Source organism: Temnothorax nylanderi, unplaced genomic scaffold, assembly GCF_030848795.1.
Source record: "Temnothorax nylanderi isolate EJ_2023f unplaced genomic scaffold, tnyl_v1.0 TNYL_tig0605_pilon, whole genome shotgun sequence".
NCBI classification, from domain to species: Eukaryota; Metazoa; Arthropoda; class Insecta; order Hymenoptera; family Formicidae; genus Temnothorax; species Temnothorax nylanderi.
In genome coordinates, this window is record NW_027249667.1 from 5544 (window position 1) to 21672 (window position 16129).

The following is a 16129-nucleotide window of genomic DNA, read 5'->3' on the forward strand; positions in this document are numbered from 1 at the left end:
GCACACGATACACGAGTTTTCACCGAGTGTGCCTCCAGGATATAAGATATCGGAAACGCCGGCACAGATCATTTACCTTCCGATCATCGTACGGAGCATTTCGGACTTGACGCTTCGCGTCGTGGATCAGGACGGCCGATTGATTGATTTTCGTGGAGAGGAGATCACCGTTAGACTGCATGTACGAAGACGACAGCGATAACGTGAGATGCTCGTACTGAACGAAGCTGAGCAGGTGCAACAGACGAGAAACAAAATTAGAGAGACAATCCGATCGCCAAAGAAGAAACTCACTGCGTCGAACGTTGAATTTCTGAAATCATTGGGTTTCGTCGTACGAAATGGCTAATATCTTAAACATTGGAGGTGAACCGATCTTTGACGACAGCGTCGTCAAGATTGAGACACACACGTACAATCCATATGCCAACACAACGTTTGGACATAACGATGAGATAAGAATACCCATACAACAACAGGATTTATACACGTTGCCGTGCGAGAGCTTTCTCTACGTTGAAGGAAGATTGACGATAAAGAAAAGGGATGACGAGTCTCAGGCAACGTTTGCGAATAATTGTGCAGCGTTCATGTTCGATGAGATTCGATACGAGCTCAACGGTGTGGAGATTGATCGCAACAGAAACGTTGGAATAACCAGTACCATCAAGAACTATGTATCGCTATCGTATAATGATTCTCAACTCATGCGGAATGCTGGATGGGACGTTTCATCGAGCATACCGGAAGGATACTTCAACTTTTGCGTACCGCTCAAGAGGTTGCTGGGCTTTTGCGAGGATTACAAACGCGTGGTTGTTAACGCTCGTCACGAATTAATTTTGATACGAGCGCGCAGCGACAACAATTGCATTGTGGGAAATCCGGCGACGGAGCCGGAAATTGAATTGTTTAAAGTACAGTGGCGAATGCCTCACGTCACATTAAACGAGATCAATAAGCTATCCATGCTACGGGCCTTGGAAAGCGGGCGATATCTTAGTGTTAGTTTCCGTTCGTGGGATCTGTACGAGTACCCCATGTTGCAGAGCACGACCAAGCATTCGTGGGCCGTCAAAACGGCGACTCAGCTGGAGAAGCCGCGATACGTTATCTTTGCGCTGCAGACCGGGCGCAAGAATATCATGTCTCAAAATGTTAGCGTATTCGATGACTGTAACTTGACCAACGTGAAACTTTATCTAAACTCTGAATTTTATCCGTACGACGACTTGAATCTGGATTTTGGCAAAAATCGATACGCCGTCCTTTTCGATATGTATGCGCGTTTTCGTAAAGCTTATTACGGATACGATTCCAGTGATACGCTTTGCAGCTTGTATACATTCCTGATGGAAGGACCTTTTGTTGTCATCGATTGCTCGCGACAAAACGAATCTGTCAAGAGCGCCACCGTGGATGTGCGAATAGAATTTGACTGCAAAGAGAATGTACCGGCAAATACTACCGCCTATTGCCTCATCTTGCATGATCGTGTAATCGAATACTGTCCATTGTCGAACGTAGTGCGCAAAATCATGTAAATTGCAATATCAGCGGGTATTGCGATATAAGAAGCACTGATGTACCGCGATAAGATACAGATTGCTCCGTCGTTTCGTCATGATCGTACCAACGTTTGTCGATCTGCAAGGCTTCACCGTCGGGATGAAATTTGTCGTAAAGGAGGTGGCGGTTCTGAGAAACGGGACCGTTTTGGCACATTACATTTTTACATGTCCCATGCCATGGAGTCTCCTCACGAAATCCGACAAATCATGCGCTTCTTGGTTGATTGCAAATCACCATGGACTACGATGGGAGGATGGAAACGTGCCATACAGCATGGCGAAACATTTAATTACATCGGCCGTGCTTGGAGAGGGTGACGAGACGTCGACTCTTGTGTACGTCAAGGGATGCCAGAAACGAGAATGGCTGGTGGATTTACTTGAGAATAAAGCTAGAAAAAATCTAAACATTGAGACTTTGGATGCCGATTACGAAGATATCGAATCTTTAAATAATCTAGATGTTACTAATACTATAAGATGTGAAAAACATGTTAAGAATTGCGCATTACAAAATGTATTAAAAATATGTAACTGGTGGTCGCGACACCAGAAAAAATTATGATTTTTTTTTAAATAAACTATATATGTATATATAAAATGTTTTATTTCCTTTTCCCACATAGTTTGTAATATAATATAGATGTTTTAGTTGTTTAAAAGCTATTCAAAAGCTGTTTTAGCTGTTCAAAAGCTGTTTTTAGTTGTTTGATAGTTGTTTTTAGTTGTTTTTAAAGATGTTTTTTGTTGTTTTTAGTTGTTTTTAGTTGTTTTTAGTTGTTTCTAAAGATGTTTTTTGTTGTTTTTAGTTGTTTTTAGTTGTTTGATAGTTGTTTTTAGTTGTTTTTAGTTGTTTTTAAAGATGTTTTTAGTTGTTTTTAGTTGTTTTTAGCTGTTTTTAGTTGTTTGATAGTTGTTTTTAGTTGTTTTAAAGATGTTTTTTGTTGTTTTTAGTTGTTTTTAAAGATGTTTTTAGTTGTTTTTTGTTGTTTTTAGCTGTTTTTAGTTGTTTCTAAAGATGTTTTTAGTTGTTTTTAGTTGTTTTTAGCTGTTTTTAGTTGTTTGACAGTTGTTTTTAGTTGTTTTAAAGATGTTTTTTGTTGTTTTTAGTTGTTTTTAGTTGTTTCTAAAGATGTTTTTAGTTGTTTGATAGTTGTTTGATAGATGTTTTTAAAGCTGTTTTAGTTGTTTTTAGTTGTTTGATAGTTGTTTTTAGTTGTTTTTAGTTGTTTTTAAAGATGTTTTTTGTTGTTTTTAGTTGTTTCTAAAGATGTTTTTAGTTGTTTTTAGTTGTTTTTAGCTGTTTTTAAAGTTGTTTGATAGCTGTTTTTAAAGTTGTTTTTAAAGATGTTTTAAAGAAGTTTGATAGCGGTTCAATAGCAGTTATACAGATTAAACCATTGAAAGTTAATGTTGCGATATCGTTTTCATGAACATACGTGTCTCGCGGTGACTTCATTGCACACGTGCAAAACTGTACATCGTAGATTTTTCGCAAGGCGCATCCGTACGGATGCTGAGATCATTGTGAAATTAGATATGTTAAGCAAACGATGTGACAATAGTGAGATATAGAAGGATGAATTTGAGGGTACGCTCAGTAGTCGTGGACCGAAAGTCGCGAGTACCACACATGACATGAGCGACGAGTACATAAAATTGTGCAAACCGGTGCTCAATAGTAAATTCAAAATAGTGAAAATCAGCGAACCGCGGATGAGAAATTGTAGCAGATTGTACTTGTCGGACGTCGACGTAGCGCGATATTTGATCCGTCGCCAATTGGGAATCGCCGATCTCCGATCGAACCGGGAGTTTCTCAACATCGAATTTAATTGGAAAAGAACCTTCGGATATTTTCCAAAGTTTATATTTTAGCGCGTGAGTGGAACAGAGTGTATATAAAATGGATTTTGAAGAATTGCAGTTTGAAGGAGAAGAAAGAATGGAAGTTGGAGTGAATGAACAAGAAGAAGAAGAAATGGACATTGAAATAAATGAACAGGAACATGAACATGAACATGAACAAGAAATTGATGATGTTGATGCAGTTTTGTCAAACGATTCGTGTTACGACAGTGAAAGGTTTGAGGATGTTTCGGAAGTAATTTTCCGAGTATTAAACCAGGCTGAAGTGAATACCTTAGATGAATTGAAAAAGATGTGTTGCACATACTTTTATTATACTTCCGGTAATGTAAAATTTTGTGCATCGTGTACTGTGAGATTACGAGGATTATTCTCAATGTTGTACGCTGAGCGAAAACATGACACCCGTGCCTATATACTGATCGATCATTTATTCTGTGCGTCGTGTGGAGGTCCACTACATCAAATAATGCCGTGTAATCTCTGTTCAATTTGCACTGTTTGTGATTGATAGTGCTACGTGGCAAAGACATGGTGTTCGAAGGCTGTCTGTATTGCATATCAATAAAACTGCAGTTTATGCTTACAGCTTCTTTCATGTGTTGCTTTTTTCTAACTTATCTGTGTTCAAAACTCTAAATATTTTGTATAAAATCATTGTTGTGTTGCAAATTGCCGAAGGTGTCTGACTCAAGAGCCAGGGGTTTCAGGTTGAAATCAAGCGGTGGTAAGCAAATTTTCTATTTGTAGTTTTCGCATAATTTCTGAACGAGACCGCGAACGGGGGAGAGGGATCGCGCGCGACCGTGAAGACGCGCGCGAACGGGGGACGGGGGCGCGAGAGAACATCTACGAGGGGGAGATAACGCGAGCGGGAGCGTGCCGTGTGACGTCACGCGGACCGACGCGGCCGTTGCACGCGGACTCCGCGGCGCGGCGAAAACGCGGTCGCCCCTCCCCGCGGCGCGGCGAAAAGGCGAACGAGGGTCCCCTCACCCCGCGGACCCCTCTCCCGCGGCGCCCGAAAACGCGAACGCGGGTCCCCTCACCCCGCGGACCCCTCTCCCGCGGCGCCTGAAAACGCGGTTCCCCCCTCCCCCCCCCGCGGCGCCCGAAAACGCGGTTCCCCCTCCCCCGCCCGCGGCGCCCGAAAACGCGGTTCCCCCCTCCCCCGCCCGCGGCGCGGCAAACAACGCGGTTCCCCCCCTCCCCCCCCCCGCGGCGCCCGAAAACGCGGTACCCCCCCCCCCCGCGGTATACCCCCCGCCCCTCACCCCCCCTCATTGCCCCTTGGTTAGAACCGGCCTAGCTTACCTACTTTTATTAAATGTTTATTTAGCAATTATGTTTTCATGTATGTATAAGAAACGTAGCATATTCACATATTCACTTTGTATGTGTGTGTTCATATGTGTATGGTCAGAGGTACGAATATATAATACTGACGGGTTATATTACTGCTTAAAAATACGGCTTAAAAATAATTATGTTACTGTCTCGGTCTTCTGCCTCGTCTACCCCAATGGTGGTTAGCTGACGACATCTTTCTTCTTGTCGTCGTATCCCCGCGGCTCTACCTCTTGGTCTTCGAACTGTAAATATGCTCATGTACCATAGCGTTTGGTCCAAAGCGTTTGGTCTGCACTATGCGATCGTGTTCTTCTCTATTATTGACAATGCGATCAAGTGCGATTTTTTGCGAATTTTTATTACAAACGTTCTTCATTACATTAACATAACAAAGTCTATACTTTCAAGGTACATGATGATCGTTTTAAAATGGTGTCTACCTGTGAGATCTTTAAGGATTATGCGCAGTGTTCAAGCTCCCGCACGGAGCACATTAAGCTAAATTAGTCTTCGTTATTTTATTTTTATCTTGCAAATTGTCTTTATTTGTTCTCTCTCTCGCGAGCTTACCGATTATTAATATCGAGTCGCCGCAAGCGCTTGGACACTTCGGTAAGATTAAAGCGATCACAGACAGAGGCATTCCGGTAAACGAAACGCCGCGAACACCCCAATAGATACAGAGGCTAATACTTCTTTTCTTTTTTTTTCAAGGATTTCTAATGATATCCGTACCGCACGTAGGGCGTTCTCGTCGTTGCGAAACCGTTTCACGACTCGGAGGCTGCAAATGTAGCGAGTCGAGTTTGTAACGCAAGCTCCGTGTCCCAATTCGTTCTAGATGCGCTCCTCTCTACCTTATGTAATACATTACTCGCGTAAAGTATCGCGCAATTGTAATTGTACGTTATAATATGTAGTACAAATAGAGAATATACCGCGCGCGCGTGATGTAAAATTGTAAGAGTAGACCTAAAAGGTAGTAAAATCGTAAAACGTAAATATCGTAGAAAAGTTTCGCGAAAAAGCAAAGGCTCGTTCCAAAACAATAGCGGAAGGCTTATATGAAATAGAATAAGAAAGCATTTATACTTCTAGTAGACCGTCGTGTTATAGTTCTGAAGGCACTGTTCAAAAGTTTATTACATTTCTTGGAATAACGGATCTTCGCAAAACACCTCTTCGAATGGTGCGACAAGGAGAGTCGTTATAAACATCGACATGACCATTGCACACGCCTCCTTCGGTCTATATCACAAAATTCAAAATAGAGTAGTCTCAACTTGACAGCCTGTGCCACAATGCCAATGCCATATTTGTCGGGTCTGTGATCGGTTAGGAATTATCGTGAGCTAGCAAAAATCGATGGTCAGAATTCAGGCTTATGATACGCAATGGCCGGTGCATTTCCATTAATTATGTCATATCAATATCGTATCATTATATTACACAAACGCTTATTAATTTAGAGGCACATTGCTAAGGGTCTCGGTTTTTTTTCTTTTCAAGTTGCTCCCTACATTAATGAACTTATGACAATTAGTTAATTACGATTATTCAATACGACAGCGATTTGGCATATATGTATATATATATATATATATATATATATATATATATAAAAGAGAGAAGTGTGTGTGACGAACGAACGGTGGATATCTTTCTTGAAAAGAACATTAATGTGTGTCAAGGTAGTTTAACCTTTAGAGGCCGGGGGTGGTCGAAATATCGACCACCCAAAAAACACAATCTATTTGATGTTTTCGGGCAAAATTTGTGTGTTGAATAAGGGAAAAATAGTAAAAAAAAAAAAAACTCTTCAAGTCCTTTTCCCGGCCTCTAAAGGTTAAAGACAATATTTGAGCTCGGAATTTCTTAAAATTAAGCGTAAAAAATGTCATGTGCATAAAAATAATAAGACAACTCTCTACAGATGCTATAACGATCCCGCTATCGGATTTCCTTACCTAAGCAGGAAAACTTTGGCTACTGCTACACGCTATTTGTACTTCGGCGAAAAAGAGCCGAATTTACGATTCTTGCTAAGAACACCGATTGCGCATTTAGAAGAAAAAAGAACGGTACGCAGCACACACAGTACCTAAACCAGCAACAGATTATTTATATGTTCAGGAAGACCTTAACAGTACTATATATGCTCACGCTTTAATAAATCTGAATTCTACGCACAACGATTGTAATGTCAGAGAAGCATTTACTGTACTCAGAGAGTGTACTTTTTGCCGGAATGTTTAAACGTGATATTTCTTTTCTTTTTATATTCACACACAGCACTGGACTATTTGCGTTATTCGCGCTCATAAATTATTTAAAAGCTCTTAGTCTTTTGAACATTAAAGTCCAGAATGCTGCTCTGAGATATGAATGCTCTACAGAATGTACATAGTAGACAGCAAAAGCGTCTATACCACAGAATGTTCACATTTGCTCTGATGCAAAATATCGTTTTCTTTTTTTTTCTCGAGCTACAAAAATCAGGCTGATGCAATGGCAGATACTATGTAGATATATAAAAGTTAGCTTTACAACATGTAATTAACTTTACAACATGTAAAATCTGATAAAGTTCTTAAAAAATCTAAAGAACATTCCCTGAATAAGATCAATCACACGACAATTCAGTCCTCTCTAAGTATCGTACTTTGATCGTAGAACGCATCAAATAATTTCTTTTAAGGGAATCAAAATTTTCTAAAGTAATATGTATATAATCAGTGATATATTCTCATGAATGTGTGGGTCCGTCATGGTACCAGCCTGGATCCGGCCAATCAAATCATGTGATTCCGTAGAGTCTAGACACAGACATTTCTCTTCCGCATCCGTACAGATGAGCCACTAAGATAGATCACAAAAAGTACGGAGTGGGCATTAGAGGTGGGATTACTCTCTCGGAATCAGGCACTGCCTGGAACAGCACTGGTGATCTCTGATCCACTGTCGTGAACTGCATGATACTAGCTGTTACCACATCGATAACAATAATTTGGGACCGACCACACTGTGACGAGTTTGTCATTAATCATGTACTTATAACCTGCATGATAAAAATATGCGTCATCAATACATACTTCCGAGATATTTAAAAAAATCTGCGACAGAAATATTTGAGCAAAGACATACCTTCCTGAACTAATTGGTGCGCCCTACAGATGAGTTTAAGATCATTCACTTCCATGAACATGTAAGTCACTTTGCTGCCAAACAGCCAGCCTGCACCACGCGGACTTACTGTCCATGTTTCTACATCTTCTGGATCGGACCAGACCAAATCACAGAAAGCACCTGTAATATGGCAATTAAGCAACGATATTTTATTATTATTGTACAATAACAGTAAATATCCAGTCATGTAACTTTTATTATTATGTAACTTTTGCAATGACATATCACTTTATACAATTAATACCTTTGTGTGGAATCTCTTGATTTCTTTCAATCGTTCTAATTTGATCTAGTGTTCTAATAGCTGGAGACAATCCACCGTGTACACAAAGAACCTGTTCATCAATTAACTAAAACATAATTTTATTCGAGCGTAATCAAAAGTGGAGTTATACCCTACAACAGTACTTCCACGCATTAGCATTGCCGTACTTGTTTTGGCATTCATCTAGAACAGAAAATGAAGAGACCAATGAAATCAAAGCTTTATTATACACAAATGTAAAAAAAGCCCAGAAAAGAAAGTATCGTTGCGCACTTACCGTAAAATCCAAATAAACGTGCGTGATTTGTCTAGTTTCGTGATTACCGCGTAGTAACGTTATCCTGTCGGACATTTAGCTTTAAATGTGAGCAGACGAGTAAACGTTTCTAAGCTATAGTAGCCCCGATCGACAAAATCTCCCAGGAATATGTAATTTGTATCTGGCACGGGGCCACCGTTACGAAACAGTTCCTCTAAATCATAGAACTGTAACAGCACAAAAACATGAACAATCTGATGTATATTAATATCACGATTGTGTACAAATAACTATACAGCTACAGAATATTAAAATCGAAAAGTTGTGAGGCAATAGATAATGGAAGACTAATATTGTTGCGACGCTAATTCGGAAGATTAAAATCCGCTAAAACTTTACGTCGATCCCGGTGAGCAAGGATGCTCCGACTTTGAGGTTAGTACAACATTCATCGCACGATACTGTTATAATTGCAAATCGGAAACGTACCTCGAGTCCAGCTCTTCTGCGATCAACGAAGTCGGGATCGAACGTGTCAGTCGTCACTTTCTGCCAAGCGTAGAGAACCTTCTTTTCCGGCAGCGGTGGTAACACGATGTAGGGATACGAAATCTCCAGATAAGCACGAAGCAATTCAAATTCAGTATATCGCCGGCACGATTACGGTGTTACTACCGTTTCGCGTACGCGCGTTGTCGCACCTTACCTCGCGACAGCGTGCGGCTCGTGCAAACGTTAACGCACGGCCGCAATCGCGCGGCAGAAACGCCTCGTGTGAACAGGCTCCTTGACTCCTTGATCTCAGTATCAGCTCTCTGCTGTCAATATATATAAAGAGTCACACGGTCGGTCTCGCTCCGACACTACCGTATCTCTCGATAGGTTAAGTGAACTGACTGTGACGTGACAGCACGCTGAACGCACTAACTATCTGCACTGCGCGCAGTACATCTGCACTGCGCGCAGTACAAACACGTATATGAACGCACTATATCTGCACTGCGCGAAAGCGCCGCCAGTGGCGAAAAAGTGAAAGGGACATTTTCTCTGATCACGTGATCAAGATATCGCGGCGTTAGGAGGAGTATCTTAAATAAAATTTTTCACATTTGGACTTTGCGTCGCAATATCTCCGCTCGTAGGGCACGTAGCGGAATATTATAAGAGAAACCCCCCCCTATTTCGACCCCAAGCTGTCGATCAAGCCTACTTAGAACTTGATCCGTTCACTCGTTTATCGAGATCTCAACATCTCGAGTACTCGCAACCCGTCGCGTCGCGTAAAAGAGTCACGGTCGGTCTCGCTCCGCGTGTACTTGGCGCGAGACACTACCGTGTCTCTTGATTAAAGATTATAATTAATCAAAGTGATATAAATATTATAATTAATGAAAGTATTATTATACTGCGTTTATGCGCTAACCGGATGAGGTCCCGATCATTATTTATTAGGGATGCCATAAGAAAGGTTTCCTTATTTTTGTCTAGTGAGGCCCTTGTAAGGATTTGATAAGAATGTTTTAACCTTATAAATATACTTTTTTCATAAATATATTTACGAACACAAAATTTCATAATAAGCCGGCACTGGTTTCTGACATTCACCCGACATTAAGAAATATTATATCATATATCCAATTCAAAATTTTATTACTCTTTTTAAATTGAATTTGTTTCTTAAGATGATTTTTGAAAAATTATATATTTGCGCTGGTTATGACATATGTAGACTATATATAACGCTTACATCAAATTAAGAAGTAGTCTACCACGTAAGGCAGTTGGCTCACGATGCAGAGGTCCCGAGTTCGAATCCCACCAAGGTAAGTGTGTTTTTCAAATACGAGAAAATATTTATAATCATAGACTGCATCTTAAGAAACAAATTTAGTTAAAAAATAGTAATAAAATTTCGAAATAAATAATTTTTTTTATGTCGGGTGAATAATTATTCAGTGAAACATGTCACTCTTTTCAGAGTTGAAGAATCACTCCAAATAAAGAATGAATAACTCACTTTTTCGAAAAGTGAAATTTCACTCCAATTAGACTGGCAGTATTTTCATTATTCCTAGGAGTGGAAAAGACTCCAAAAGAGTGAGATTCCACTCCAAGAAATTCAGAGAGAAAGCTCGTGGATTTCACGTCAAATCGATGATCTCATCCACGTGGACTACAGTACCGTTCTTGAGCGGATTGTCCACTCGAATGTCTACGTGGATTCCACGATGCTGATCCACGTAGCAATAACGTGGATTTCACGTACTGTTTTTATCGGGCAGGTGTTCGGATTATCGAAGGAGAGTCGTCCACGCAGGTTAAAACGGAAAATCGTATATAACACAATCACTTGGCCAAAAGTGTCGTCAGCTCTTGGACTATCAGGAATACAAAGATACATACCACTTGGGTTGAGTTAGGTAACACAATTTTGTTTTATTTTTCAAGAGTAGTTGCACTACAATTATTTTTCAAAGCAATATATATATTCTCTTTGTAGTTGGCGTAATTTAAAGATTTCATATATTTTTTTGAAATAACATCACTTAGGTTGAGTTAGGTAACGCAATTTTGTGGTATAATTTTGTTAAGGAGAAATAAGGCTACTACCACTTAGGTTATTGGTACGTATCACATGGATTGAGTTTGGTAACGCAATTTTGTGATATAATAATAATTTTGTTAAGGTATATATATATATTCTCTCTTTGTAATTGGCGCAGTATTAAAAAATTTCACATATATTTTTTTTAAATAGATACCACTTGTTATTTAGGTTTTTTCGAGGTAGATATCACTTGGATTGAATAAAGTAACAATTTTGTAATTTAATAATTTTGTGAGACAATTTTTGTGAGACAATTTTGTGAGATAATTTTTCGAAACGTTGTGAGTTTAAATATATTAATTATTAGGCCAGTTGGGTCGAACAAAAACGAATTCTGTTTTTAATAATTTTGTTAAGAAAAATTAAAGCTACTATCACCTAGGTTAGAATAGATTTGATTTATTTTTGAATTTAAAATTAATGATACTACCACTTGGTTTTTTTCGATTAAATAGATACCACTTGTTATTTAGGTTTTTTCGAGATAGATATCACTTGGATTGAATAAAGTAACAATTTTGTAATTTAATAATTTTGTTAAGAAAAATTAAAGCTACTATCACCTAGGTTAGAATAGATTTGATTTATTTTTGAATTTAAAATTAATGATACTACCACTTGGTTTTTTTCGATTAAATAGATACCACTTGTTATTTAGGTTTTTTCGAGGTAGATATCACTTGGATTGAATAAAGTAACAATTTTGTAATTTAATAATTTTGTTAAGAAAAATTAAAGCTACTACCACCTAGGTTAGAATAGATTTTATTTATTTTTAAATTTAAAATTAATGATACTACCACTTGGTTTTTTTTTCCGAGGTAACAACCACGCGTGTACTTGGCGCCCTTTTTTTACCTTTTTTGAAAAAGGTAATTTTGCACTGATATCATGCATTTTGTAGTGTTACGCATCCTCTTCTAAAAAGGGCATGTCATCCATACTCGAATCTATCGAAATATTATTGTCGCTTTTCCGCAATGCGGATTGGTTCTCTTGTGCTTACTTCATGACCGGCTGTCATGGCATATTTTGACAGTTGTGTGGTTAATAGTGTAATAGTAACAGTAAAATATTAAAGTTAAATAACGCGCGCGTCTATAATGTCTAGTCTTATAAAGAGTATATCTTACAAACAGTATGTACAGATTGTAAAGCTAAAGGTGTTACAGGCTATTATTTCTAAGGAAACAAAAATTTCATAATTTGCTTAGTTTTATAAATAATAGTTTGTAACACCTTTAGTTTTATACCTTGTATATATTTTGCGATATAAGACAATCGCATTCTAACGTGATTAATGCTAATAAAGTGAACAAATTTCACCATCACTCTCATCGTCTTTTATAATTAACATGTTTGATGCCACATAAAAAATATGTAATAAAATACAATTGAATTTGGTTTAGAATATCACTGCTAATCATGAAAATACATTGCTGGACATTGTTTTTATGTAAAATTGTTATTTACTGCATACTTACCAAATCAAGTTTTATTTAATATGTATAATCTAGATTAATATTCGTTATTCGAGTACCAGTAAAATTTAATAAATTTTTGATTGCTTCCGTTTTATAAAAAGAAATTGTGCAAGCATCTCCGGTAAAACCTTGCAAAATCTTTTTTTTTTAAATATTTCTACGATTTTTTGTTACTGAGTTATCGTAGATTGAAATAAAAAATGAGGATTTTTACTTTGATTGCTCATAACTCTCTTAAAATAATTGCCAATTTTTTTTAAATAACATGTAGACATGATACAAATGAATGAAAATAATGTAAAAATTAGCGATTTTTCCTTTTTTTTATAAAACAAATTTATTCTTTATGTTTTTTTGTACTTTTAAGTACCCTGCATTTAAAAATAATTTACATTATTTTCATCCATTTGTATCATGTCTACCTGTTATTTAAAAAAATTTGGCAATTATACCGTTCAATAAAGCAAAGTTTCAGCTTTAAAAATCTGTTTTTTGAATTGCAATACGATGATTTTTAAGGAAGTTATGAGCAATCAAAGTCAAAATGCTCATTTCTTATTCAATCCACGATAAAAAACTAAAAAATAATAGTAACCTTTCAAAAGTAGAGATTTCAAGCTTTAAAATCATTTTTTTAAATTTAAATTTTGTTCATTTTTAACAAAGTTACAGCTGCTTGAATTTTGCCTATTTTTAAAAATAAATTTAGTGTTCTTTTAAAATACCTGACACATTGAAGATAATGAAAGTGCTTCCAGCATGCTCGGATTTTAGATTTCGAGTATGCAACAAAATCAATATGTAAGTATTTCTTCAGAAAAATGCATCAACATTGGTTAGCGCTTAAACATTAAATTTTCTTTTCCTGCGTTAAAAACTAAAGCTACGATTTATTTAAACATTATTGGTGCAATAACTAGGTAAAACATCAATTTAAACATACATGTGTAGTTTAGACAGGATATAAATCTAGGTCAGAATTACAAATTTCTTGAATGTAATAGTTTTATTAAATGTTTATTTAGCAATTATGTTTTCATGTATGTACAATATAAGAAACGTAGCTTATTCACATATTCACTTTGTATGTGTGTGTTCATATGTGTATGGTCAGAGGTACGAATATATAACACTGACGGGTTATTACTGCTTAAAAATACGGCTTAAAAATAATTGTTACTGTCTCGGTCTTCTGCCTCGTCTACCCCAATGGTAGTTAGCTGACGACACCTTTCTTCTTGTCGTCGTACCCCCGCGGCTCTGCCTCTTGGTCTTCGAACTGTAAATATGCTCATGTAGCATAGCGTTTGGTCCAAAGCTGCACTATGCGATCGTGTTCTTCTCTATTTTGTAGGTATATATTGCGTGGCTATACTACCTACGAGTGGATCAGCTGTAAAATAAAATTATGTGAAATACACGTAATAATTACTAAATGTTAATTTTGTTTTTGTTAATTAAATATTTATTGTGATGGATGCCAAAAATAAAATACGTTTAGATATAACAATAATCTATAATGTCTATTTCTACCAATGCGGATTTTATCTCGAACTTGCTATTCTCAAGTATTTTTAATCTGCATGTAACATAAATTTATATTTAGATATACTTCTATAATAACTTATTACAATAGAAAATAAAACGTAAATTAAGAAACATATCGTAGGAGGTAGTGGGGAGACGTAGTGGACGAGTTGGCCCGGAGTGGAGAGGAGTAAGAAAAGGGTTTTGAGAGAAGGTAAAGAGTAAGGGAAGATGAAGTAGGGTGGCGGAGCTTGTTAAGGAGGTTCGGAGGAAGCCGTGAAAGTGGAGGAGAAGTCGAGGATAGCGTGGTTGAAGAGTAGTGATGAGAGAAAGTAAGGGAACGCTTGAGAGGTTAGGATGAGAAGCAGGAAGATAAAGGGGCCAGGTTACACGATGAGGAAGCTGAGCGAGTTGGCAGCATGGAGTTTCGATCGAGCGATCGATCGACCTGTCGCGAGACAGAGGGATTGTCGATGGTGGCGCGGCAGGTGCGAAACGGAGCAGGGAGTCATCGAGACGGGTCGATGGATCGAACAATCGAAGGGGCCGGCCATATAGACAGGTGATAGAAGGAGAAGGAGAGAAAGCGACGAGGAAGGGAGTAGATTAAGGGTGAAGATGGACGAGGATAAATTGGTGGATACGAGGAGAATAAGAGAGAGAGAGGAGAAGGAAAGGAGAAAGGAGAGGAGAGAGGAGAAATGTAGGAGTTTGAAGGGAACGGAGGAGAGTCTGTTCGGAAGGGTTAAAGGTAAAGGCGGAGGTGAAAGAGGTAAGCGAGGAGAGAGGAGAAATGGAGGAGTTAGAAGGGGACGGAGGAGGACGAGATTACGGAAAGGATGGAGGAGAGTCTGTTTGGAAGGGTTAAAGGTAAAGGCGGAGGTGAAAGAGAGTGAAGGTGGAATAAGGAGGGAAGGCGGCGAGCGAAAGGATGGAAAGAGACGGAAGGAAAAGGGAAGAGCATTGGCAGAAAGAAGGGTAGCAAAGAGGTGGTTGAGAGAAGTAAGGGAGGCGGAAGGAGATGGACGGATGGAAGACGAAGGGAGGTGAAATGAAATGTAAGGTCGCAAAGGAGGGGAAAGGAATTGTAAGGTCGTGTGGAGAAGGAGATCACGAGAAGGATGGAGGAGAAACGGACGAGGACGAAGTTCAGGGGAAGAAAGGAGGAGAGAAGGTAGAATAAAATAGAGGGGTGTGGTGAGCGTGAGGAGGGTGAGAGACGGAGGGAAAGGAGAGCAGTGGTGGATAGGAGGGAAGCGGAGAGGTGGCTGAGGGAAACGGACGAGGACAGGGAACAGTTGAGACAGGAAGGAGGAAGGCGAAGGTGCGCGGAACTGGAGGAAGCAGAAGATAAACAGAGGGATGAAGAAAGAGGGGGGAGGGAGAGGGAAATAGAATGAATTGTAAGGTCGCATATGGCCAGGGCGTGTAAGGGAGTGATTTGTAAGAGGTTTGGGTACGTTCCTCATAAAAAAAAACGTGTTGTAAACCCTACGGGGATACACAATAAATCTACATACATACATACATACAAGAAACATATCGTACAGTTTTATATCTTCTTCTATGAATGTCAGAAAATTATCCACGAAGAATATCTAATTCCTCAGGTGTCACGTGCATTCTTAATTCTTTCTCGCGTATCACATCTTGAATTTGCGTGAGAAGTTGAGGCGCTACTTCAGCTGCGTCTATGTAAATGCTTCTTGCCCATGGACACTGTGTAACGCTCTCATGATAAATTTCTTCTCCTTTTTTCTCGCATAAATTATGTTCACGCAAAAGGAGCATATACTGTCTCCATAGCAATGGACAACATTGGGTTGATGGTATCCTGAAAATAATTTTAAGTAATATAACAAAAGCCTAAAAGTTAAACTATGGTTAAAATAATATAATATAGAATTTTAAGTAAAAATGGATTCAAATTTATATATCTAAAATCTACTTACACGTAGGAGTTGATAATAATCTCGTTGATTGGAATGTGGCTTGGATTAGTCAACTCGC

At 38.5% G+C, this 16129-nt stretch overlaps 1 pseudogene; it reads right to left on the minus strand.

Moving 5' to 3' along the window:
* Positions 1 to 7860: 7860 nt before the first annotated feature.
* On the minus strand, positions 7861 to 9338 carry LOC139784281 (serine/threonine-protein phosphatase 6 catalytic subunit-like; annotated as a pseudogene).
* Between the last annotated feature and the right edge of the window lie 6791 nt (positions 9339 to 16129).